The sequence below is a fragment of the Taeniopygia guttata genome, chromosome 4 (assembly GCF_048771995.1).
Source record: "Taeniopygia guttata chromosome 4, bTaeGut7.mat, whole genome shotgun sequence".
Taxonomy (NCBI): domain Eukaryota; kingdom Metazoa; phylum Chordata; class Aves; order Passeriformes; family Estrildidae; genus Taeniopygia; species Taeniopygia guttata.
In genome coordinates this window covers 57,823,678-57,849,117 of record NC_133028.1, presented here as the reverse complement: position 1 = coordinate 57,849,117, position 25,440 = coordinate 57,823,678, and the positions used below count along the sequence as shown (strand labels likewise).

At 41.6% G+C, this 25,440-nt stretch overlaps 1 protein-coding gene and 1 long non-coding RNA gene across 7 annotated transcripts in view; one reads left to right on the top strand and one right to left on the bottom strand.

Annotated features, from left to right (window-relative positions):
• The window catches only part of SMAD1 (SMAD family member 1), a 105,225-nt gene that overhangs the window by 35,865 nt on the left and 43,920 nt on the right, over positions 1 to 25,440 (bottom strand). The window contains exon 1 of one of the 6 annotated variants that reach the window (XM_072928694.1): positions 6,785 to 6,899. The exons of 2 other annotated variants lie outside the window; for them this stretch is intronic. The gene's annotated coding sequence lies outside the window, so the exon portion shown is untranslated. 3 more of the 6 variants (XM_030271863.4, XM_030271865.4, XM_030271864.4) reach the window with 3 other exon arrangements.
• Positions 6,891 to 8,055, top strand: LOC140683996 (uncharacterized). The gene is made up of 2 exons (XR_012055757.1): positions 6,891 to 7,104; positions 7,190 to 8,055. It is a non-coding gene; the product is annotated as an uncharacterized lncRNA (long non-coding RNA).

Genomic DNA, 25,440 nt, shown 5'->3' with positions numbered 1-25,440 from the left:
ATACAAAGGTGAAATACACTGGCAGAATGAAGTCAAATATGCAGCTCATTAACAGCATCTGACCAAACAGCAGATGTTTCCTCCTCCTATTACCCTTAGGAACACATTTAAGGGGAAGCCACAATTTGTTGTAACATGATTCTCCAGTTATTTATTTCATCATTAACCAAAACTGATTTTAAGCTTTTAAGCATTTAAATGGCATTTAAGTATTTATATATAAATAGTTATTACATACACAGACCTTGACAAATTTACAGTCTCTTCTCAACTATATATAGGTGTAGCATACCTTTATCTGGTCCAAACAATTTAACTTTCAACAGCAGCGACTATTATTTTAGGTATTCATTTGTGCAGACACACACATACAGCATACCTATACACTTGAAGGATCCTACATATACACCACTGTAAGAATAAAATATCTTAAAGAGTCTCATACCCTGGTTTCAACATGCTATACCAGATAGAATGCTGATATTATTTTCAATGCCTTAAAATGCTTGAAATCACAAATCTGAAATTATTTACAAGAAAGCCATATCAGTAATTTAAATTTTCATGTCAGCACAGAAGAATGAGGTACCAGTTTGCAGCGTAGAACAAAGTGAGAAAGAAAACCAAGTAAAGGTATCATCAGCTAGAGTCACTGCATGCACCAATCAATCTGAACATACAAGATTCCCCAAACACATGGGAAATGTCTCAGCCTGCTACAGAAGTGTCAAGTGTGTGCACATATGTTTTTTTGCTTTCATCTACTTAGATACGTCCTTAAACATATACGTCAGTCTTACCACCTCTGTAGAAGAAACTCTGTAATGCTGCAAACCCTGAAATCCAAGTTCTACTCAGGGATGAAATCTGTTTTGAGCTGAAACCTATATTTTCAGCTTCCCCACAAACAAGTTCCAAGTACTGAAGGAAGCAAGTCCATCAGTCAAAACTGGAGGGCAGAAAAGATTCTTACACCCATGCTGGGGAAAGACATGAGGAGTCGACGACAACTCTCATGATTCCGTCTATAATCACTTCAGCACTGCAAAAAATTTTAATGGGTATCTTATTTTCAAGTTACCCAGTATTGGATTGATAGCCCATAGATGACTTTGATGTGGATTGGCATTTTAGTAGTTTTAATGACAAAAACATGCAACAAGTGATATACTTCTGAATACCATTAAGTGCTATAATTCAGACTGTCTACACTGGCTTAGACAGTCTCATCTGCTGCCATGTTGGGAAGAGTGTTCCCTTTATAAGTACAGAAATATGAAATAATGCTTCAGAAATCACTGGTGAACCACATTAATCATTTGCTTACATGCCAACTCAACATAATTGTTGGGTTTGGATGATACTGCTTTGAACAGTGCCTAAATATAATGACTTATATAAAGGCATGTTTAAAAATAATTTGTTTTTCTCCTTGTACTCTAGACTTTGCCTGTGCATGCTGGAGAATGGATGAGGGAAGAACCAAATGGAAGAGACATCTGTTCTAATATCACTCTCCCGAGTGGATAACACATATTGGAATACGTAGTCCGGAACAATTACAGAGTTATGTCAGAACAACCAAATTGTGCAAGTATCCAGAACAACTCTACTGGCCAGCTTCCCTACACTGGCAAGTCTAGAGACAGAAAGAAAAAAGCTTCAACTCTTGATCTAAACTAAGCTTCTACACAGTCTCCCAAGACAGCAGTCACCGGAAGAGTACAACTGAGCAAAGCAATCCCTGCTTGCAGAAAACCCTTTAGAATCTAATGATGGCTCAACCCACCTGCTGTGTGGCACTACAGCCCCACAACCCTTCCAGCAGAACAAACCCACTGCCACAATTCCTGACATATCCTTCCACCTTTCCCAAAATAAAAAAATAATACAAATGGACCCATCTCCACAGCTCAACGGAGTGTGGAACACTTGACTTCACACAGTCTAATTAGGAGTACTGTGCTCAGTGTTCCCATTAAACTGGGAGGAACTTCCAGTGCCAACACATGCAGGTGACAAATGGATGCAGGGAGAGAATCCTGTATGGTCTGGGGTCATTCTAGAAAATTTTTTCATTCCTGGAAATCAGCATACTTTATGAAGCTTTTGCCTTATCTATCCCGTTAAAAAACACATGGGGTGTCCCCCACTCAAATACACAGCAACCTGAAAAAGCTTCTGTAATGCAAATTACCATTTGTCTGCGGAGGAGGATAGGGATCTTTGTGACAGCCATTAGCCAAGGGTGTCCTCACCCCGAATCCACCCTCTGTAAAGCCCTCTGCAGAAGGCCCAATCGAACATTTTCTCTGGTTATTTCCAATCTTCAAGAGTAGCAACATTCCAATGGAAACAGTTATACCCCAGACTGCGGGGATGCAACACTAAAACTTTAAAAATATCAATTTACAATCATTTGCTTCCCATCCCAGGCAAAACCCTCTATTCTAATGTAAAAACTCTCTCTCTGCTGTTGTACAGGTTGGGCAAAATAGCTTGAGAATTGCAAGATGCCTGTGTAGATGAGCCTGTAAGTCACCAGCATTTCAAACCTCGCTTGCCAATCTGGGCTTTGTATTTTAAACTCAAATTTTCCACCCAGTATATTTCAAAGAAAAACTTCTAGGAACTACATATCATCTTTTAATTATTAAGACTGGTATGCATTCAGTTTTTTACTGTACACAGAAGAAAGGCCAGTGGAAGAACATTAGTCTGCTATGACTACAGGGAAAAACAGTGAAGCTTCTATGGGCAGAACAGACCTTTCCCCACTCTGAAAGCAAAACTGAGTGAGTTGGTAATGAAAACCTAAAACAGGAATTAAAAAAATAACCAGAAACAAAACCAACAAAAACCAAATCCTACACACATCAGATCACTTCATTGACCATAAAGCAATTTGTGCAATCTGACTTTGATTTTCACAGATTTTATGGCTCTCTCTCCAATACAGTAGTTTCTTCATCTGCACTGACACAGAAGAAGACAGCTCCACATCCACATTTTAAAAGCCACTGCACTCCAAAGTGAGCTTTAATTCTTTTATCTGCCACTCAAAAAACACATTAGCTAAAGCACATGCTCTTGAGGTGCAACTGAACCTGGAGACTAATAAATCTCTTACCACTAGTGACCATTTATTTTGTCTGCTTCACTTGCATGCCTCAAAATTATTTTTTTACTTATATTTATGACTAAAAATAAGGTACGTTTCTTTCTGGGCTGGAAGAACCTCAGGAGATTAAAAACTCACACCACTTCAGGTATGAGGAGTTGGTTTAAACACTAACAAATGCAAAACTCTCAAATCCCCAGGCAGCACACTGACTAGCAGAAAGAGAAAAAAAATTTGTTTTTGCAGGACTTTTCCCAAAACACATCATAGTGATTTTAGCAGCAGAAACAGCAAAACCTAAGATGCTGAGTATTTAGCAAACATTTTACTAACTGTGGCATGCTGTTTTCTAGGGCTGTTAGAGGAAAACACAAATCTGAAGCCACGGTTGTCTTCACTAAGAAAAGTGACCTATGCCAACTCATATTCAAAATTACAAACTCTGTTCTAGAAGAAGTTTGGCCATATAGTTCAAGAAATCACTAAAATTCTCTGTCTTATACAAGAACTCAGATCTGCAGGAATGTTTCAACAGGCAGTTACAAAATTCAGTAGGGTAGAAATACTAGGGGGAAAAAAGCCAAACAATTGGCTTGTTTGCCTGTTTGTTCCTTTGGTATCTGATAGGACAGTCTGCAGGTAAAGTCTAGCTGATCCTTAAAAAAAGGATGTATAAATTTCAGAGATTCACTCACAACCACTTCCCCACTCATACATCCCGTGGCTGCATATTCCTTCATCTATTTCAGCTCCTAATAACTGCAAGGAAGAGGTTGAGAGTCAACCTAAATTGGTTCAGCTTTTACTCTTCACAGGGCCACAAACTTTAATTTCAACTACTCTTTGCATAATTTAAATAATACACATGGTGCTCTCTTTATTTGATTCTCAAACCAGCCGTATCTGAAGCACAATGGGACATGTCACAGACACTTGCTTCGCTGCCCTTATAATATGGTTTAATTATGATGACCTAACTAACAGGCTCACATCATAGACTTTTACAGGTTGACCCTGTGTCATCCTGATGTATCATTTTGCACCAGTTCAGTGCTGTAAATCAATTTAAGATCTCCAGCAGGTTGAAAAGGCTGGTAATGATGCTTTCTCTGCAGTCTCTGAGGACTCCACATTATACACAACTTACATTATTTATAAAGCTGAGATGATGCCTCCATTAGGCCTGTAAGACTACTCAAATGGTATTTTATGCACACAGCTTGGGCTGCACAGAGCAGAATACTGGCAATATGTAATATCCAGTGCATTCGTGATTTAATTTAAAAAAAAATAACCAAAACAGTCATAACCCCTTCATTTTTAAAATTTAAATCTTTATAGCAAGCAAAGAAATTAATAGTTTAATCTGAATAATTTTCCAGTGCTCAGAAACACAAGTAGCACTTTTATTAACCGTTGTATTGTTTTTCTTCATGTTCAACTCTTCTGTTTTCAAACTACAGAGGAAAAGCAAACACCAAACTCACCAGTTTCAAATATTTGATTTGATAGTTGCTATTTATATGAAAACAGAAAGATCTCCATCTGTTTACTCAGTCACTTGTCTCAAATGTATCAGATCATCACATCTTCAAGGGTACACAAAAAAAGCAAGTTGAACAGAACAGAGTAGGAAAAAAATGTATTTGATTACATACCCAATGGTAACGGGGTCAAAACAGATGCAAGGACAAATCCCTATCCTTAGGGTAACCTGATCAGCCTCGAACTGATCATTTCTCATAGCTGTGGAAGCCTCCTGGATCACCCAAATCAAGGGAAATTTCTCTCAAGTGTCTTTACTTCTCTCAAGTGAAGTAAATTGCAAGACTTCAGCCCTAAGACCACAGCAAGGACTCCCAAAAGGGCCAAATCGCTCTCATTTTCATACTGATGTTCTTCCAGTCATAACAGAGAAGTAAGGACCCAAAACCTGCACTAAAATCCAATGGGAACCTTGAAAAACCTTCATAGCACTGCTCTCTGGTTTAAGGGGGAAATTAAACACTAATCAGCTGCAACTAAAAACTCATATCCCATAATTCAGCCAAGTCATTACTCACAAGAAAAAAAATAAGCCGAACTTATGTTCCCTCACATGATTTGCTCCTATTGTTTGACATGACAAGGTGCATGCAGTCAGCCACATGAGGAATTACAGACACACACCTGCAAAGAAAAGTGTTCTCCATGGGCTGGGTAAGCTACTGCTTTTATTCTTACTCCTGAATGCTGCTTGAAAATACATATAATTATTGGAAGAAAAAATTTTAAACAAGTTTTCTTTTTCTGACTTCCCCTCTGTGTGCAAAACAGATTCAAACTATCAGCTATGACGGCTCTTTCCTAAGAAGCATGTTAGTTTTAAGGTGCAGTATCTTTGAACACTGACATCCATTAAACACTGACATGTTTCAGGCAATGATCTTTTCCATTTGCCTGTATCTGAAATACACATTTACTTTTACTCCTCCCCATCTGGCTCTAACAATACAGTTTTTATTAAGCTCTGGTGAAAATACTTCCCCAAATAAAACTGTAGACATGCAGTGAGCATCATCTTATCCTAAAATACACCAAAATAATGATTAATTTTCAGAATAAGCAGTTATTATCCAGATACTGTAAAAGCAAACTGTAAGGTCGGACCATGTACCTTCTTCAGATTGATCTTCTAACAAAAGAGCTATCACAGCAACCCTGCCTCAGTCAGAACTCTCTCCGACTTCAGTTTATATTAAAAAAAAAAAAAAAAGTCAGTATTTGGCCTAGATCATTTCGAACGCATGACTGAATATTTCCATGCCAGTAAATTTTAATAAGCTTTAAAGATCTATATTCAGGATAAGATTATTTGGCTGTACAAGTATATGAAACAACTATACTGAAGAGGGGGAAAATCTCAAGCATCCAAACCCTCTAAGAGGGAAAAGAAAAAAAAAGCGAACTTTCCTTGACCTCTAAGCGCAGATTTGTCATTGAAGAAGAAAGAAGGGGAGGGGAGGGGGAAAAAAAGCAGGAGGGGAAGGGGCTGCGGAAAGAAAGGAAGGGAGAAAAAAGAAGAAAGAAGATAAATTAGAGGGAGAGGGACGCGGCCGGGCCGCGGCGCGAGGCGAAGGGCTGTTCCCGCACACACAAAGGCGGCCCCTGCCCGGGCCGGCCGGGGCTCCGCCGCGTCCCCGCGATGGGGCCGGGGCGGAGCCGCCGGACGGCGGCTTCCCGGCAGGGAAGGACTCTGCCGCCCGCCGGGCCCGGCGCAGCACATACCCACCAACTCGGAGCCGGGAGCGGTCCCCGCCGGGCCGCCGCAGGGACGCCATCATGCCGGGAGGCGAGCGGGAGCACCGCTGCCCGGGGCCGCTCCCGCCGCGCCGCCCGGCCCCGCCGCCGGGAACACCATGGCAAGGAGCGCGGAGGAGGAGGAGGAGGAGGAGGAGGAGGAGGATGCGCGGGCACAGCCGCCCGGCCTCGGGGACAGTGAGCGGGGAGAGGCGCGGGGGAACGCGAAGTTGTTACCGGCTGGCGGGCGGTGACGGGCGGCCAGCAGGCAGCTCCTCCGCGCCGGGATCGGGATGGATGTGGCCCGGCTAGCGTCAGGCGGCCGGAGGCGCCCCGCGCCGCTCACCGGCACACTCACGGACACACTCACATACACACACGCACCGGCCCGGCCAGGGATCCTCCCCAAATTCCCGCCCCCGCCGCCGCGCCGCCGGGTCCCGCTGGGAGCGCTGCGCCTGCCGCCGGAGAGCGGCCGCGGCACGGCACGGCACGGCACGGCCGCAGTGTGCCCTAGCCCGACCCCCGCCCCCGCTGTGAGCCCCCTCCGACACCGTCACTGGGGCTTAGAAGGCGTTTCTGCCCCGCCGGAGCGGCCGGGGAGTTCCGGCAGCGGGGCTTCGGGAACAGCGGAGGATGCTGTCGGACTTGGAGTTAAAGTCAGTTCCTGATGGAACAGGATTATGTCCTGCCGCTTGCTACAGGTGATTCAGGCTTGACTTGGTCTAGTCTTAATACTGAAGTAATTGCTGTAATACCTCCCAATGACAGAGCACTCTCTATCCCCAGGTGTTTTACACGTGGATATTCTCCTGCCCGTAGGTATTGCTGCACTTAGTCCTCATTCATGCGAGTAAAGCCATTACAGTGCGAGAGGCTTCTTTTGCAGTCAGAACCACAGTAATGAAGCCTCACGCCACTGTCCCTGGGACTTGAACTCCATTTGGATCTGCAAGTGTCGGCTCCAAAGTGGAACTGACTGAAAGTTTGGAGCTCACATGTGGAATGGCAAGCCCCTCCTGCCCGCTCGCAGGATCTTTACAGTAGTCAGGTAAGTGTTGTGCAAGCAAGATTGAACTGAAACTGATTCTTTGGCTTTTACCCAGTCATCGTTCCTGGAAGGAGATTTCAAGCAACAAGTGCAAGATGTTTCTACGTGGCAAAATATTCTGATATGCCTATACACATAATTGTACCCCTAGACTTAGGCCAGTAAATTTTGACATGTATAGGCAGTTCTGGTATGACTTTAAACTCATTTTAAAGTCCAGTAACACTGAGGCCTGGAGGACTTAAGGCCCTGAGAGTTTTACCAGATGAACAGTTGTCCTGCCCACCCAAGTGCATTGTGAGTCTGAAGACACAGAAGAGGAGTAGCTTGCCCAAGATCACAGAAGGAGCATGACAGCAGCAGTAAAAAATACCCAGGTCTATGCCTGTGAAGGTATCAGCTCTTCTTTCCTACTTCATAATCTAAAATTCATCAATTTCATTGCCACATATGCCGCATAAATACCACATATATTGCAAACAGGTGAATTGTACTATGTTGTTAGGTATTATGCTACAATAATAGTAGAGGAACTCCCACACAGGATGATGCCATAATATTGATGGGGAAAGCCTGGAATAAAATTACTCTTTTACTGCTTAAATTTTGAACCTTGAATGATTCAAGATGAGTGAACTTCGGTAATCAGCTTTAATGTGTATTTTGTACTTGCACTGTACACAACTGCACTTAGCAAGTAAACTTTTTATGTGCAATCACAGATATAGTGCAGCACTGGGCTGCAGATACAACTGGTAGAGTTTATCTCAAGACATACTGAAACGTCTTTAAATTTTGGCAGTGTAATGAAGGCATTTGCGAGCAAAGTACAGGAGAAACATGAAACTGATACTGGTTTTTGTACTGTGGCAGTGTTTAATCTGGATCCAGGTGTCCTGGATCAAGAGTAGTGGATGCAGCAGTAGTACCTGCCCCAAGAGCTTGGCAGTCTCAGTGATCCAGTCTCACACAGAGAAAAACATGGAAAAGGCCTTTCATGTGCCTGAGCTCTGCTCTGACGTGCTCTGCGGGCTGACTTGGCGGGCACAAGCTCCATCCACTGGATCCTGGTTGCTGAAGTATCAATTCATGATTCACACTAAACAGATATGACAAGGAGATAATTAGGGAAGCACTGCAGTTTGTCAGATGTCTTGTTAGAACCACGTTTTTACTGCTTTTTTTGTTGTTGTTAGGGTTGACCGGTTGGTTGGCTTTGGCATGAGAGAATTAAATTATTTTCTACTTACGTTGAGGCTTGGGGAGGATCACATTAATATGCTGCTTTCCCTAAAAAAGGCTGTGAAACAGCCCAGGAGAGTCTTTCTCCAATGTTTAATAACCAGAGTGGTTGTCCTGGAGAGGGCTGGGTAGCCTGGCTTCAGACAGAGCAGTGGTGTGAGAAGGCCAGGGGAAAAGGCAGAAACAGTGTGCCCTGGTCATATCTGCCTCGAGGCTTCCCTGGCTGGGCTGTTCTGGCACACTGGCCAGAACAAAACTTCAAGTCTGCCCCCTGCTTTAGGATGTGCAGGTGGAGCTGACTGTCCAAACCCATTACTCTGTGGGTGAGCAGCATCAGCAATGTCTTACTGCACACTCACCACTTCTTACTCCACTGGCTACTTTAATACCCTGAATCATTAACTTCTTCTTGCCTTTTCTGAATAACATTAGAAAACTGAAAAAAGGAGATCAGAGAGGTATGTATACCTGGGTATCAACCTTGATGCTCCTCTGCACTGGGCTGAATAACTGTGCTATCTCAAGAGGCAACAGAGAATGGGTTTGTTCTCTTTTTGGTCTGCAGCTACATGATCATTCAGACTAGTGCAAGGAAAACAGGCCGTGAGGCTGGGGCAATGAAGAAAGAGAAGAACCATTCCTTGTGTAAACTGCCTGGCTTTTCATCAGATTAGGTGCACAATCTGATGGCACCATCAGTCATAAGGCCTGTGGACCTGAATTTTAATGAGTTGGGGCACTTACACAGATAAATGTCTAATATGAGTCTCAAAGAAAACTTTAATCTCACAGACACTTTCTAACATCTCACCAAGCACCTGCCCAATCGCCTTTAAAATCTGTGTCTCAGAAACTGATTATCAGAAGGCTGAGTTCTAAAAGATATTCATTATGCTGCATATTTTAGACTATTCAATTATGTAACAAGCATTTAAGAAATACTACTACTACTACTAATACTGTGGCTACAACAACTATTGGCTTTTGATCTTCCTCCAAAATCCAAGTTTGTAGGTAGGTTATGATTTGGTATTTCTTGCTAACTTCAGCCAGGCTTCATCTGACTTAATCAAGAAGTCCCAGGGATAGTGACTGACTTCTGGAGACAGTTTAGCTCCAAAGTCAGTAACTTTGCTTCACCTTCATGTACACTAGGTTTCTGCCAAAAATTACGAGTTTCATGGATAATTAAATAATATCAAACAGACAACTTATTATTTACATTAAAATCACTGGAGTAATTTTCTTTTCAGCCATTACACTTTTTGTTGCCCTAGTGTGGGAAAATACCAACAATATTTTCAGAGAGAAGAGGCAGTTCTCTCAAGAAGAATAATAGCTTCCTGAGGATACTAGATTTCATTATTTCCTTCTTTCTTGGGCTGGGTGATGAAATTTATCACCCTCTATCCTTCATGACTTGTCTGCTTGTCTTTGAGTAGGTGAGGTATTAAACAAGACTCCTACCTCAGCATTATTAACATAGGATATGCAGACTGCTTAGCAACTGCATAGATCTATTTGGGAACAGTGCCTCAGGCAGAAGACAGCATGTGGGAGAAGGTGAGGAGCATTTTTAGGAGGTCATCATAACTGTGCAGCACTGCATATGGTTTTCCAAGTCCATCTGGATACAAGGTCATGTATAGCCACAGTACAAGCCCAGGAAAAAAGGAACTAAGTTGTAAAAGGCCTTGAAGGCAACACTTGTGACTTGAGAGCTCTCTGTAGTCTTGCTCTGGGAGTCTGGCCATTTTCTAGAATGAGCCTTGCATGAGTTTGACTCTATATAGAGTCAAATATCTGCTTGGGACCTGCCTTAGTATTGTGACTCACTGTCATAGGCAAAAGAACAAAGAATTCATTTCATTCTCAGAAGTTCTTCCTAAACTGGCCCACTGCGATTAAGTGGGATTCACATAGAATAAATGTGGAACTTGATAATTTTACAAGGTTATTATGTGTATACCTCTGTTATATTAAATAAGGCTTCTGCCATAAATATATCTGCAGATACCAGAAAGGTCTTTGATCAGATTGAGTAGTCATTCATCTTTTCCACCATTGGGATGATGGGAATCAGACCTAAATTCATTATTTTTTTAAGATTAATGTGCCCAGCTAAAGCTGCCAAGATCGTTATTAAAAGTTACAATTCCAAAAGGTTTGGGCTGAAACAAAGTATTAAGCAGGGCACTCCCTTATCTCCTTTATTGGTGGTTTTCTCATCAGACTCTGATGTAAGGACTTTCCTCCAGCAATGTTACATTTCTGGTAAAGAAGGGAGGTTGCCCTCTGTTCTGACAGCTCATCACGTGCTTCCACGAAGCACAGCATTCCTGCCCACTGCACTGCACCAGTACTGTACTTTCTAGAGAATGGAATTCTCCCTTTGGATCTTGCCTGAATCCACATAGAAGCTTTTGAAAGTAGTTTCACTTTCTCCTGGCTATCACCTCATCGAGGGATAATGGACTCGGTGCAATCAAACATTATTGGTTCTTTGAAAATTAAATTTCTCTTCAGTCATTCAGCTTAAAAAGATTTACATAACTGGAATAACCTAGCTCTGTTGCTGGTTTCTTGGAAGACACTGCTAAGATTAATCTTATCTCCCACTTTAATTACTGTTTTCAAGTTCTTACAGTCCTTGTCCCAGTTACATCTTGTTGCGAAAACCACCAGAGAATGATATATTAAAATTTATTCAGACAGGTGGCAGAGACAAAATTAAAGCTAATAACTCTATGAGAAAAGAAATCAAAGGTGGTTTGGCAATCCTGAGGTGTTATTTCTTGGTCCCTCAGTTGCAGTGGCTGCACAAGCAGGGTCCAAATGCCTGGGCTGTGTGAGTGGCTGTGTGCCACAGCGTTGCTGTGCAGGACTCGGGACTGCCACGGTCCCACAACTGCACTAACATCCATGGGATAAGGAGCCTTGGAGCAGGACTGCTTGTGGAAAAACAATGGTAAGTGTCTCATTAGAGGGTTCTGTCTCATTTATACCCAAAGAGGAGACTACTATATCACACCACTGGAGGACTAATGAAATTACACATACGGCATCTGAATGCATCCCTTCACTTCTGTGTTCTTTGTTGACATTTTGTGACAAAATACTCAGCCCACTTTATATAATGATTAAAAACGTAAAAGGAGAAGGCTCTGAATTCTAAGTCAGGTTGCCTGAGCTCAGTGTCACTCTTGGCTGAGTAAGTCAGTAGTGAAACAGTCCCACCCTCCCTGCTCCACAAGGGCTGCTCAGCCCTAACCCCATGTCACCCACCCGCTCTGTGCTGGCACAGTTGTTGTGCAGCTGTGAGCTGAACAGGCCCAGGGAACTCAGATGGCTGGGGAGAGCAAATGTTTCAGGGGCCAAGCTCCTTTCTAATTTGGATCAGTTTCCTGATCTGGCTCATTTTGTGGTTGTCCAAATGCTTGCACTGATCTTGTGCAGAGGCAGGACTGAGGTAGGAGGAAGGGTGAAACTTATCTTTTTGATTGTGTTGTTGACTTCTGTCAGTTTAAGGTGGTTATGAAACTTTGTGAGAGACTAAGAGAGCTATTTTTTTTTTTTTTTGACCAAGGAAAAATACTTAATTTTGAATGTAACTGCAAAGATGTTTGTAGAACTGCACTAACCATATGCACAGGGCTCACCGGTGAATAACAAAAGACAAAGAGAATGAGTGACTGGACTGAGAAATTCAGTGAACTGATGTGATCACTGCATATTAGAAAAGGCAGCTGTTTGACATTGCACTACATGGTAAAAAGAAAAAAACGTGTTGCTCTTCTGCTGCTCATAAACCAACCAGAGGCCAAAGAATTGCAAAGATCCCACCAAAAATTATTAATTAACTCTTCAAAAGACAGAGTTATTCCCAGTTGGCTTAAAAGAAACCGATAGCTCAGTGCTAGGTATGCCTGCATTCCCATGGATTTTTTTCCTTTCCCATGTTCTCCAGAGTCTTCCTTTGCTCTTTGCTTAGGGCGTGGAAGAAAGTGAACTTTGGAGAGTAAGTAAATCAGATTTAATTAGTCATCACAAGGCAATGGGCTCTTAGTGAATTCTCAATAGCAGACAGCTCTGAGAATGAATGTATGTGTGTTACATTAGTTTGCACTTTAAGGAGGAAATTACCTTGCAGGTTTCAGACAACCTGGCAGTCCCACAAAGTGTTGGAAAAGGTTGCCCACATGACAAAAGCTTTTAGACCAATTTTAAATGCCACTATTTTCTTGCTTCACCTAAAATTGTCAAAATTTTGACAAACAGGTTTGAGCAGCTTTTAAATAAAAACCCTCCACATTTCATAAAAAGTTACACAAATCACATTCATAAATCCTCTGTATAAGTAATTTTTTTTCTTTTAATTAAGCTAAACACTTGAAAGTTGCAACCAGTCCAAACTAGCATTACTAGTATAATCTTAGTTAAGCAGTCAGTTTGAGTGCATCCTGGTACCTGTCTTTAATTGAGTGATCATTTATGTTTCTTCCTAAAGACCCTCTCTTATTCAGTGAACAGAACAAATAGTGGCCAAATAATGGGAAATTGTTTTGTTTTCTCCCCAGGTTCATGCTGGAGCTAGTCATTATGAATGCTGGTTTTGCAATATTTAGTTGCAAAACTAAGACTAACTCACAGCTCATCCTCAACACAGCTCATCCCTCATCTTCCCTTTCCCTGCCAAATTTAAGCTCTCTTCTTGAGTGAAAAGGAGCCTTAGAGCTTCTCAAAAAAAAAAAAAAAAATCTCTAGTATTTTCACCCCTGAAAAATAAATGCATTATTTTTATCCTATTTTCAGATACACTTAAGCTGTTTCACTGACATTTTCTACATATACTCTGCCCAAAGCACACACCAAGTACAATTAATGTTTGATGATGTTCTAAACACATAAAATCAATATAGTCTCAATGGGGAATATACTGGGCAACTTGAATTACAAGTGATGATCTCACACCACTAATAATATAGTTTAAAGGAACTATAAGCATCTAGTGCACATCCAGAGATCCTGCTGTTGTTGGAGGTGTCAGAGAGAAGAGAAAGGTCTCCATGGCTTTAAATACCACAGTTAGTGGTTCTTTATAAAGGGGTGAAAAAAAAACCAATAAGGCACACATTTCACACGAGCATTTACATGCTCACACATTTCAAAAAAATAAATAAGGCCCACTCTTCAGACAAAGAGTAGCTTTTAGTGTAAAGCATTTTATCTGGATGTCTAAAAGTACCATATTTTTACAGACAAAGAGTAAACATTCAGTAGGGACATTAACACAGAAGGCCCCAGAAGAAAATTGCACGTAGCAAGTGAAAGCAGCGGTGCCTTATTCTGTCTGAAAACCTGTAGCCAAAGAGGCCTCACAGTCAGTGCACAGCTGGTCCAGCAGCTACCAAGTCCATTTGCACAGAATTTCACAAGATCTTGAGGGACCCTACAGCTACTGCACCCTGTTCATGTGCCCAAGGCTGCAGCACCTGGCAGACAGCGCTGATGGACCATGATCACTTGTCAGAGAGCGACCAGATGGAGGATTGCAATTTATGGCCTGCAGACTTGCACTGTGATCTAATCAAATCTTGCACAAAATAGGTCAAGGTTGGTCAGTGTTCATATGAGATACACTCTAGGGAAAACATGGATACCGTAAGAAACCGTTAAGGATTCAGTTTTAGGATTCATCTGACAGAGCTCCCAAGGCACAGTCCCAATTTTAGGCTAGATTCCCAGACGTCTGAGGTACCCAAACAGGTCCCTGGTCTGTTATGCAGAAGGGGCACTGTACTGCTGGAACCACATTTCTCATTTTTCAGACCAGCAATAAAATTACAGTCATGCCTTGTGATTAATTAAATAAATCATGTTTGTCTTTTCTTGTGGACATGACATTTTCAGAGGCAACATAAATGGAGAAAAGGAGCTTGTTTGGTTTCTATGATCCTAGTACAACCTGCTAGCCTTCCCTCTGCAAAATCCCATTTTAAAGCTTTTCAATATGAGGGCACCAGACTCAAGAAATTTAAATTCCTCTAAGACTGCAAACACTATGAGAACTTTTGAGCAAGACGCATGCAAATTAAAGCAAATTATTTAATCTGTTGCTTTACAGATACATTCCTTTTCCTTAACATTCACATTTCCCATCCATTCACACTCCCACCTAACACTTTACCCCAACTCATTTCCCCAGACACTGGTCTAATGTGGTTTCATTTATATAATTATTTTCAGGTCCTTGGTTTCAATTCTGTATCTTTTTCTTTGCCTGAAAAATACAGTATTATAGTAGAATTTTATGGGTAACTATTATTCTCAAAAAAAAAAAAAAAAAAAAAAAAAAAAAAAAAAAAGCATGTTCTTATCTCCAAATAATCAAAGATGATGACAAGTACGTTACTAGGGAAATTAAGTAGTCAGAATGTAACAAATCAAACTGAAATTGAGCCAGGACACTGAAATTACATGATGGGCTAAACAGAAATATGATCCTCAAGGATTTAGGTAATTTCAAGTGGTCAGGACTCATTCTGCTCTCCAACTGCCCTCTCAGCAGAACACCTGCTGCGTGCTGTTTGGTGCAGGATGCTGCAGAGGGAATGCTAAGGCCAAAATTAATTTATAAAGCTTGCATTCTCCCTATGATTTTATCAGTCTACAAAAGAATTAATTTCTAGATTTTTTTAGTCTGCAAACCATCCCCATATTATGTGCTTTGTTTTGACTTTTGTTTTTCTTTGCCTTATGGTCATTCATCTTTGCTGAAAGTGAATCAGAGGAGCAATGCCTGCCTTATCGTTGGTTTGTGGTGCATAATCACGTTAAGGACAGATCACTGGTCTCCTCCTTACTCTGGTGCCATTTATAACAGACAATTACCCCTGCATGGTGCAGTTGTCAGGATCTCAGGATTGCAAATGCTCATTATCAGTACGGAGAGAGCTGAATGCAGTGTTTCTCTTTAAAGCTGATTGGATTTTCCAGAGCTGTCTGTTATCCTGGAATTTTTTTCTAGTGAAGCTCAGTTTTCCATCTACAGCCAAGTAAGGTCCTTTTGATGTCAAGCATGAGGGGCAGAATCTGGGTACTGCTCCTGCCTATTCCAGGGAATGACTACAGTCCAGAGGAAAGAACAGCAGTGTGCCTGCACTGGGAGATCTCCAGCCACGGAGCTGTGTTTAAAGAAGCCCTGCTATAATGGCAGTGACCATGTGCAAATGCCAAAATAAGGGCGGGGAAAGGGGGGGGGGGGGGGGAAGAGGGGAGCAGGGTTTGGTTGCAGTGGAATTGCCTACAAAAATAAAATGTACCAAAGCACTCTAGTTGTTTTTAAAATTAGGTGGGGAAGATGCAAGGAGTTCTAAGTCTTAATGACCTCAGTTCTGCAATTTGCCACTAATTAGTTCTACAATGAGTAACTGGGAACAAAACAAGGAGTGACAGACTAGGTCAGCCAGTGGTTTGCCAACCCCTTGTCTTGTGTTTCCTACTGGGGCTTTTATGTGATAATTCTTGATTGTGTATACACTGTTTTTTTTTCCTAGCAATCAGGAGTGAAATTGCATGTGTTGCATGCTATACAAACACGCACTGAAAACTGCACTTGCTTGTTGGTCCTGGAGAGCATGGCTGATATTTGTGCAGCTCTTTCTGGTGGGCATGCACATGGCTTGTTTTTTTCCCTGCCAACCATCTCCCTGACTCCTGTTATCCTAACCCAGTAAACCCCACATTTGTTTCTTCTATGTCTCTTTTTGCAGCTTACATTTTGTTTATTCTCTGGAACTACTTTTTTCTGTGTGTGTTTACCTCCCTGATCTCACCCTTAACATTTTGTTCTTTCTCTCCCTCTTTCCCACTCAATGAAGGCTTCATTAACTCTGTCAATGGAGTATCTTATTTACTCAATGTACATTTTTTTTCTGGAAGTTAGCTATTTTTTTTCAGAGTGATGCACATATATACAGCATGCTGAAGAAAGATTTCTGGAAGCCTCAAATATTCTATCACTCCCAAATGCCTCATTCCTCCTTAAAATCCATCAGGCTTCCTCAGACCACAGAGGATCTGTACTTTGAGGATTCCTGGACATGTTATGCACTTCTGTATCCAAAGCAATTGCACATACCCCAGTTCAGCTTAACATATGTCATAAGCAGTCAGTCAACACTGAAAAACTGAAACACTATTGGTTTGATGAGAAAACTGTGGTACACAGCTCCCACATCATTTGGAATTGTTTTGTATTCTGCTTGCTAGGATTTGCCATTTGAGTTTATCTTGGGGGGAGATGCCTTTGTGTGCCCTTTTTTCCGCTTTTAAAACTCATCAGCTCGGTGGCTACTACTAACACAAATGCTGTAAAAAGGATATTAGGAGCACTGTGTGTTACTACATCACCAAGGATCTGGCAGATGCTACCTCAGCGTCCTCACATTAATAGGCTGGATAGAGAAATATCCCAAACCTAGACCACTCCACCACCAGGTATTATTAGGTGTACAAGCTATCAAGAAGACAGTACCCTGCAGGTATGCAGGTGTTGCTTATGCAGGGGTGGGGCACAGCTCAGCAACAGCGTTTAGAAAAGGAGGCCAAGGCTTTTAAAGGGACCATGCTCCTCTCAGGAGTGAAAGAGTAAAAGCCATTAGTCAGTCAGTCTTTTGTCCATTAAAGGGATTTCCATAGATAGGAATGCTGTAGTTCTCTTCACACCATTAGTCTTTTTTGTTTTTGATAAGTGCTTTAATCAGCAGGTACCTGTTTACCAAGCAGTGGGTAGCTGGGAAGATTTCAGCCCTTTCATCCAGCTGGGCCAGCAGAGTGGGTATTCCATAGCTCTCCTTCCATCCCTGTGGGGATTAGTGTGTTCCTGTGTTCCTCCCCACCACACACATATTTTAGTAAGGTTACTAAAAATGCCAGCTTCATTCTCACCTACTGGCCATACCTACAGAGGCACACATGCAGCACACACCCTGCTGACAGAACTTTTTCCCCCTTTTTGTGAGGAAAGCAGTGGTAACCTTCGAGCATCAACCTGTAAGAAAGCAGACTAAGTTACACACTCTATCCAGCAATCTTGTGAACACAGAGCCTTGCTTTCAGCAAGACAGGCACGATAAAATCTTCCCTCTTTCTTCAATAACATGACTAATAAGTGTAGAAATTCCTTTCTCCTCTTCCCTTTGCCAATATCTGTCTTATCTCCCGTTCTTCCTCAGACATAATTTCAAACATGAAAGACATGTCTATACTACGAACAGGCAACCTTGATTCTGGCATGAGATCCATGGCACGCTGCAGCTTAGTGCTGGAGAGCTGGAGCTTAGGATCTGGCATCTGCAAAACCTGGTAACTGGAATTTCTGCTGCCGGGTGTGATCCTGCGCCTGGGGTTAGCCTGCTCTGTCTTGCACCAGGCTCCAATGCAAATTTCTTTCCAAAGCATTTGCACAGCTGAACAAACATGGCAAGCATTTATGAAATGAGCTTGTCATTAAACACTCTATCCAGCAAGTAAAGGGAGCCATCATGAAGCCTTCCTGGAATTTTGGCAGCATTTCCAAGAGATCATCTGCAAATTGCTTGAGATGAGTATTACATGTGTGCTATTACATGTGTAGGCAATAAATAAGAGTGATTTTAAGGGGCAGTGTATATTGACAAAGTAACACCTCTCAGAATAGAACACAACCACTGGCATAAGCCGTAGAGACACACTAACAAAACCAGGATCTAGGGAGTGTCTTAAATGTGTAGCACAAATACCAGATAAACACCAAAGTCCAAAGAATGCAAAAGGTTACAACCACACTAAACCCACTCAGTTAACGTGCTGGTTTATTGTTACTAAAGATCACAGTAACTATACATTTACTTAAGCACCAGAATACTCCCAAACTCCTGGGTGTGCAAGCCAGCTACATTACAACCTTATCTTGGACAGATGCATTCATCAGACTCCCACTTTGCCTTCCACCACAGGGAGAAAAACAGGCACACTAACTGAGGGGGAACCATGGCATGCTTTGGCCAGATCCCTGGTCACTGAATTACAAACCATAACAGTCTACTCATATTTTGCCCCCAGATATGAATTTTGCAAAACAATTTTTTATTGTTATTTTTGTTGTTGTTGTTTTTGTTGTTGCTGTTGTCATTTTTCCTCGAGACCATACATTTTTCCTCTGATTTTGTCTCTTCGTTTCCAGTGCAAGTGGCTACAAGGAAGGGAAAAAATCCTCTGGCACTGCCTTAAATGCAAACACTGAACCTTTGTTACACATGGAGGAAAACCTGCAGGCAAAACTGGTAAGGAGCAGAAACAAAATAGCTGTTTCCATCACCAGGCATGAACACCAGGCAACTTGTGTGTTGTGACATAAGTCATAGAATCACAGAATGGACTGGGTTGGAAGGAGCCTTTAGAGATTATCTACTTCAACCCCCCAGCAATGACATCTTCAACCAGATCAGATTGTACAGAGCCCTATCCAACTGACCTTGGATGTTTCCAGGGATGTGGCATCCACCACCTCTTCAAGCAGCCCTTCTCAGTGTTCTAGTGCCCCCATAAAAATGTCTTCCTTATATCTAGTCTGAACCTACCCTCTTTTAGTTTAAGACCTTTGTCCCTTGTCCTGTTGTTACAGGTCCAATTAAAAGTCTGTTCCCAGTCGTGATCATGGCCAAGACTGAGATTCTCCTGTGAGAAACCTGGTGTTTATGTGCAAGGTGCGGAAAGTGTTAGGGCATATACTACACAGACAGGTATTCATCTCAAAGCACAATTAATTTCTGTGTAATACTACTAAGGAAACTATAGCAGTGGTGCCATTCTTAGCCTGCTCCAGTAGGTTATGACATTTCTTTTGGTACTCTTTTCCAAACCTAAATCAATTCCTTTCAAAATGAATTCCTCTTGCTCTGCTCCCAGAGCCAGTATATTATTTGCTGGGACACTGACCTAATCTGATAGATCCATTGAACACTGGATGATGTGTGTGTGGGGTGTCTTTTGTAGGTGCAGCTATACAACCCATTATGTGCAGATGAAAATTGCTCCTGCTCCATGCTCCAAGCTCTGAGCTGAAGCTCTTCAGCTCCATGACCATGGTACTGAGCTGGAACTAGTAAGAACTGCTAAAAATGCTGGGTTAGGGCAGCTCTATAACTTTGCTGGCTAGTGGACAGCAAAAAGGCAGATGCCTGCAACATTCCATCTTGCATTTCAAGCCTTCCCACTGAAGGTGGGATGCTTGTACTTTTTCAAGACCCAGTGATGTTTGACAAAGGTGGGAAGGCTCCTACTAAACCCAGAAGGATGCCAGAAGGTTCTTTCAGACTTTTGAATTACCTTCACTAACATAGAATCTTTTAAAATATGCTTTAAAAGTTTAAAATTCACTCTTTCTTTTATGGGAAAGGCAGTTGTCCAAGCTAAACAAGGTATGTTTATGGTTTAAAAATAGCTTTTAAAACTGCATCATTGCCCAGCCCACCCCAAATTTTAAAGCACTATGCAACCACATTACCCTACTGTGAATGACCACTAGCTAATGCCAATGACTGCAAAGCAGCTCTTATTTTGTACTATCTGTTTACATTAAATAGAGTTCAACACGTGGTTCTGCCAAACCTGGGGTCATAGCAGAATGGGAATTTGTTAAGAATTTTAGATGGATCAAAAGGAAGAGAAAAAGAGAAAATTCTGAGTGTTCAGAATTCTGAGTGTTCAGAATTTGGTCAGTGACAAAAGAAAACAAGAATTTATTTTCTGTTGATTGTTTTGCCCTTCTGAGCAGAAATAACAAGAAGGTAGAGAGGAAATGGGTTTTGCAAACTATCATAGATATAAAAGATAATAAAGCCTTGAAATTCTGCTGTCTCAACTTTTTTAACCCAGTCTAGCTTTTGTCTGTGAATTAAGACTACTCTCCTTGCCCAGGAAAAGCAACTTCATGCTAGAAGAGGCCACAGATGGGGAAACAGTTTGATCAATGTGGGAGGGATCAGCACAAAATACCAGCAAGATATATTATACCATCAAAAAATGGCATGTCTGGAAGGAAAGTCTTGAGCACAAATTAATATTGACCTTAGCCAGAACAACTTGCTCTCTTCAACATCTGCAGCTGTGTGGTTACTAGGGAGTTATCTGGCATTATATGCTTTTTCACATCTGTCTACTAAATCAAAGATAGAAACACAGAGATCTAGCACTAAGGGACATTGTATGGATTTGTGACACTCCCAGAGGGACTTAGAGTCTTTAAACTAACAAAGATATTACAATGGGACACAGGTATACTATTGGACTAACGTTGTGTCTGCTCCACTGTGCAGTGGAAAAACTACATCTATTTTCCTCTGATGAGCTCTCTGAAACTTCCAAACATGGATAAACATGAACTACAGTATATATGAGACAATAGTTTGGCATACACACATGAAACTTCATACTTCTGGGATAAGCAAAATGAATAATCTCAATTTATATTAATTGCCTTACAACACCATGTGTGAGGGAAAGGAACAGTGGGAATAGATTGAGAGAGGACAGAGAGATTCACAGTTTAGTTCATATGGTATTTTCATCATCCTTCATAGTTTTCAACCTCACTAGCAACCTCCAAGGACTGAGCTGTGAAGCCTTAGTAGAAATGGGTACGACAGGGTTATTCACAAGGAGTAACAACATTTTCCAGCATGTTGCATGTGAATTAGTGAAATGAATGGTATGTTGTGTTTTCCCCGCCTGCATCATCTCAGGTTCTGTTATGGTCCTGTCTAAATGACAAGGTGATGAAATTTCATAGGTGTAATGTGCCTTTATTTCAGCAGCATGCATGACACAAAGTACTAAAATCCCTGAAGTATAACAGTCTGGAAAAATATGGATCTAAATTTTCAGGTGTCAGTGGGGTATTTGTATGTTATTGCCCCATGCTTGTAAAATATGGGAGTTGTTCTTAAATTATGTGCTGAGCATGTATTTAAAAAGGTCAACTAAATAAAAATGCAATAACACTTGCCCTCATTTTGAATAGTGGAACTTTTAATTCATAAAATATTTGTATTCCTTTTCATCTTAGTCATAGTATAAACTACATTTAGGTTAAAAAAATAGGTGAAATTTCAAATGGGCAGTGCAAATTGATGCAATTTGAATGTACTAAGAGATTGGAGAGCACAAAGCCATAAATAGGTAACCAATATCAAAAAAATATATGCATGAACAAACATAAACAAAGAAAAAAGTCAATTTTAATTTATAGTCATTGGGCAAGATGAAGGAATGCTATGTGATTTCCTCTGGAGAGCCACAAATATGACTTGAACCTTATAGAAATGGAATAATACAATCATAGAAACGCTTGGGATGGAAGGGACCTTAAAGATCATCTCATTCCATCCCCCCAGCCATGGGCAGGGACACCTGCCACATGATCAGGCTGCTCAGAGCCCCATCCAACCAGGCCATGAACACTCCAGAGATGGGGCATCCACAGCTTCTCTGGACAATGTGTGTCAGTGCCTCACCACCCTCAAAGTAAGGAATTTCTTCCAAACATGTAATCTAAATCTCTTTTCTTTTAGTTTAAAACAGTTTTCCTTTGTCCAAGAAGAACTGAGAAGGAGATTATAGACACAAGGTAAGCAAAAGTAGTGGTGACAGATATTAGGAGTAGTAGAAATACTCCTTATGTAGCAGAAAACTATTGAATTTACTTTCTGCTGGATGAGCATAACGGGGCAGCTCAGACAGATGTCAGCACTGCTGCAAAGGAAGGGCTGCAGCAGCAACATTGGTTTAGATGACTGAGAAAAGAGCTGCTGCTTTGAAGGAGATGCTTTTAAAATAGCTCTAATACTATGAAATATGATGTGCATCATTATTATGAGTAATGTGATAATATGGGCCTATTTCTTGATATTTCTTTCTGGAGTGAAAAAGTTCTTCTCTTCTTGCTTCTTACCAGATAGTGGACTTTGCCCAAAGATGGCCTTTTCCTAAAATAATAGCATTTTATAGCATGCTAAAAATCTGGCTCAAGCTGACACTAAATGGAATGCTCGTGGAATGAGTACTTTGGATTTGTGTTTACTTGCCCCAGGTTTTGACTGACTTATAATAATTTCTTGCATTTGGGTGTACCTATGGCTCTGACTCTCATAAAATATATCTTTAAAATACTCTGATCTCATCTAGCTTATCATTCCAAGGGTTAATTTGAAAACACACACATTCAATTAATGGAGCAGATTACTTAGAGCAAGGGAACTCAGAAGCATAATTGCAGCACAAAAAAAATTATAAGTCTAAAGTGAATTCAGATTTTAAAATTAATTTTGTTAATATTTTACTTGATCCTGCTTTTTTCCCTGTGAACACTGAAGTTGCTTGTGTATACATGTATACAGAAAGCAAATTTCAGTTGCAGAAGAAGCTCAATTTACTTTCACAGGTAGCAAAAAAATAGATAAAAGAAAATTTCTGCACATTAAAATAGCATACCTGGCTAATAACAGCCAGCTAAACACCGGCATAAAGCAAGTAATAAAGAGCTTCTTAAATGTTCAAGCAATGCAGTAAAGATGCTGTAATGTGGAAAAGTGAGAGTTTTTTTCCCAATCATAAATAAAAAAGCAGTTGCCCTAAATACATGTAAATGAGGCCACAGCTGGAGGTGAAGTTTCCCTGAAGGTGCTGTTTGGTGGCAGCCCCAGCTCGCTGCAGCCCACCAACGCATCCCCACGGGTTACTGCCATACAGATGTTCCTTTCAGGGGCCCAGCTGTTGCACCATTCCTCCTCCAAGCCACATCATGACCATTCTGTGGGACAGCTTATCAGGGCTGTTCTTGAGGAAAAGTGTGATTGTGCATTCAGCCCTGCAGCCAATGTGTGGGCTACACTCACATCGCCACTCCAGCTTTTCCATTTTTGGCTCTACCCTCCTTAGACTTGTGTAATCTAAAATTCAAGCTTTTAAGCTTTAGCCACTACAGCCAACACAAAAACACATCCAACAACCTCTTAATATCTATGAAGTTCTTTCAAGTAAATCCAACATTTCTTGAGAAGATAAAACTGGTTGTTTTGTGATGATTTGGAACTGAAAACAGACAGCCTGGGTAAATGGAACTTAAAAATGCAAAGTTGACAGTGAATCCAGTTTAGCTTTTGGCATTGCATTGTGTTTGTCTCAGCAGTGGTAACAGTTATTATGTTTTAAAGCAAATATCTAGCAAAGAAACAGTTAAGATGGTGTTCAAAAAGTGAAAGGCAGTATATTTTTTTTCCACTTGTTTGACAAGGTGATTAATTTCCACACTCCTTACTAAATCATACAGTGATTTTAACAGGAGGAGAAATTTGGGGTTGCCTGCATGGATAACTGGGTCAAGTTGCCCTCTGGAAGAAGTCGGGGAACAAAATGTGAAGCAGAGGAATATACTGCCTTTCTGAGTTTCATGCAAATCTGCTCTGGAAACTCGGTTATGTCTCATTTTCTAGGGCTTAACCACAGTAGCAGGCCTGTAGGGATGTACTTTCACCAACACCTTAAGCAGCCTCTGCTGCTGAAATAAAACCCCAGAGTCCTTTCCCTCCACTCCCATGCCCCACTCTTCCTGCCCCCTTGCTATTCATCTGTGAAGCTATGTTGGTTAGAGCTGAGCAATAGTTTGGCTGGTTTGGCTTTGGAGCCTGGCACTGTTCATCAGCTGGCTGTGCAAATGCTGGTGCTGGCACAAGGAAGGGGTGGAGGGGAGAAAAAACCAAGAGCTGTGTGGGACTGCTGCAGGGTTAGCTCTGCTTCCAGCTGGAAGAGGCAGCCAAGCCGATTTACTGGCTTGATGCTGCCAAAAACATCAGTCCCACACCCTCCTTCTGCCTCTCCTCTGCACCTGCCTGCAGCTGTGGAGCCAGGTCCTTCTTGCTTGTGCATCCCAGAAGTCCAAGTGACCTTGTAGTGAGCCAGCTCAGCTCATTAAATCATGGGACAACTGCTGATGTGTTTATCTGCACTGGAGCTGGAACAGCTCACCAAAGGAGCAGAGAAATATAGAGCCAGGGCAAGAGAAGTGGAAGGAGTGCATGGCCAGCAGGCAGGGAGGCAGGCTGAGGAGGAGGACAGAAGAATTTCCTCCTTTTAGCAGCAATGACCTGTTATTTTGGCTCAACTGGACCTTCTAATTCCACTCTTGCACTATTTTGGGCAGCAGTGCTGGCTTATGTCAGCTAAAAGTATTGTGAAACAACATCCTATGTCTCATTTCAGCCATGCAGGTAAACAAGATTTCACATACCTACAGTTAAGAATATGCTGATACACATTTTGCATTAAAGCCCTATCTCAGGAACCACATATACTTTCACAGGAAGCCCAACAAATGGCCTTCAGAGAGGTTTGCTGATCTGCATTTCAAAACTGTGGACCATTATGCCAATAGTAGTTCTCTCCTGAATGATAGCTTTAAGCACTTGTTATTGATTTAAATTTTGAACTAGTTTGTTTTGATTCAAAACATCTTTACACCTACAACTTCATTTGTGCTGAGTTACTGTCCAAGCCTTGACATAAATGACTTCATCAGCTTGCCAGAAGTCCCGAGGCTGTGGTTCCCTGTGCAGACACTGAGGCTGCAGGAACTCCCAGAATTCCCCTTCTGTTTGTCCCAACCTCAAGCTGCTGCATCCTGTTCCTTCAGCTTTGCCATTTTGTGGGA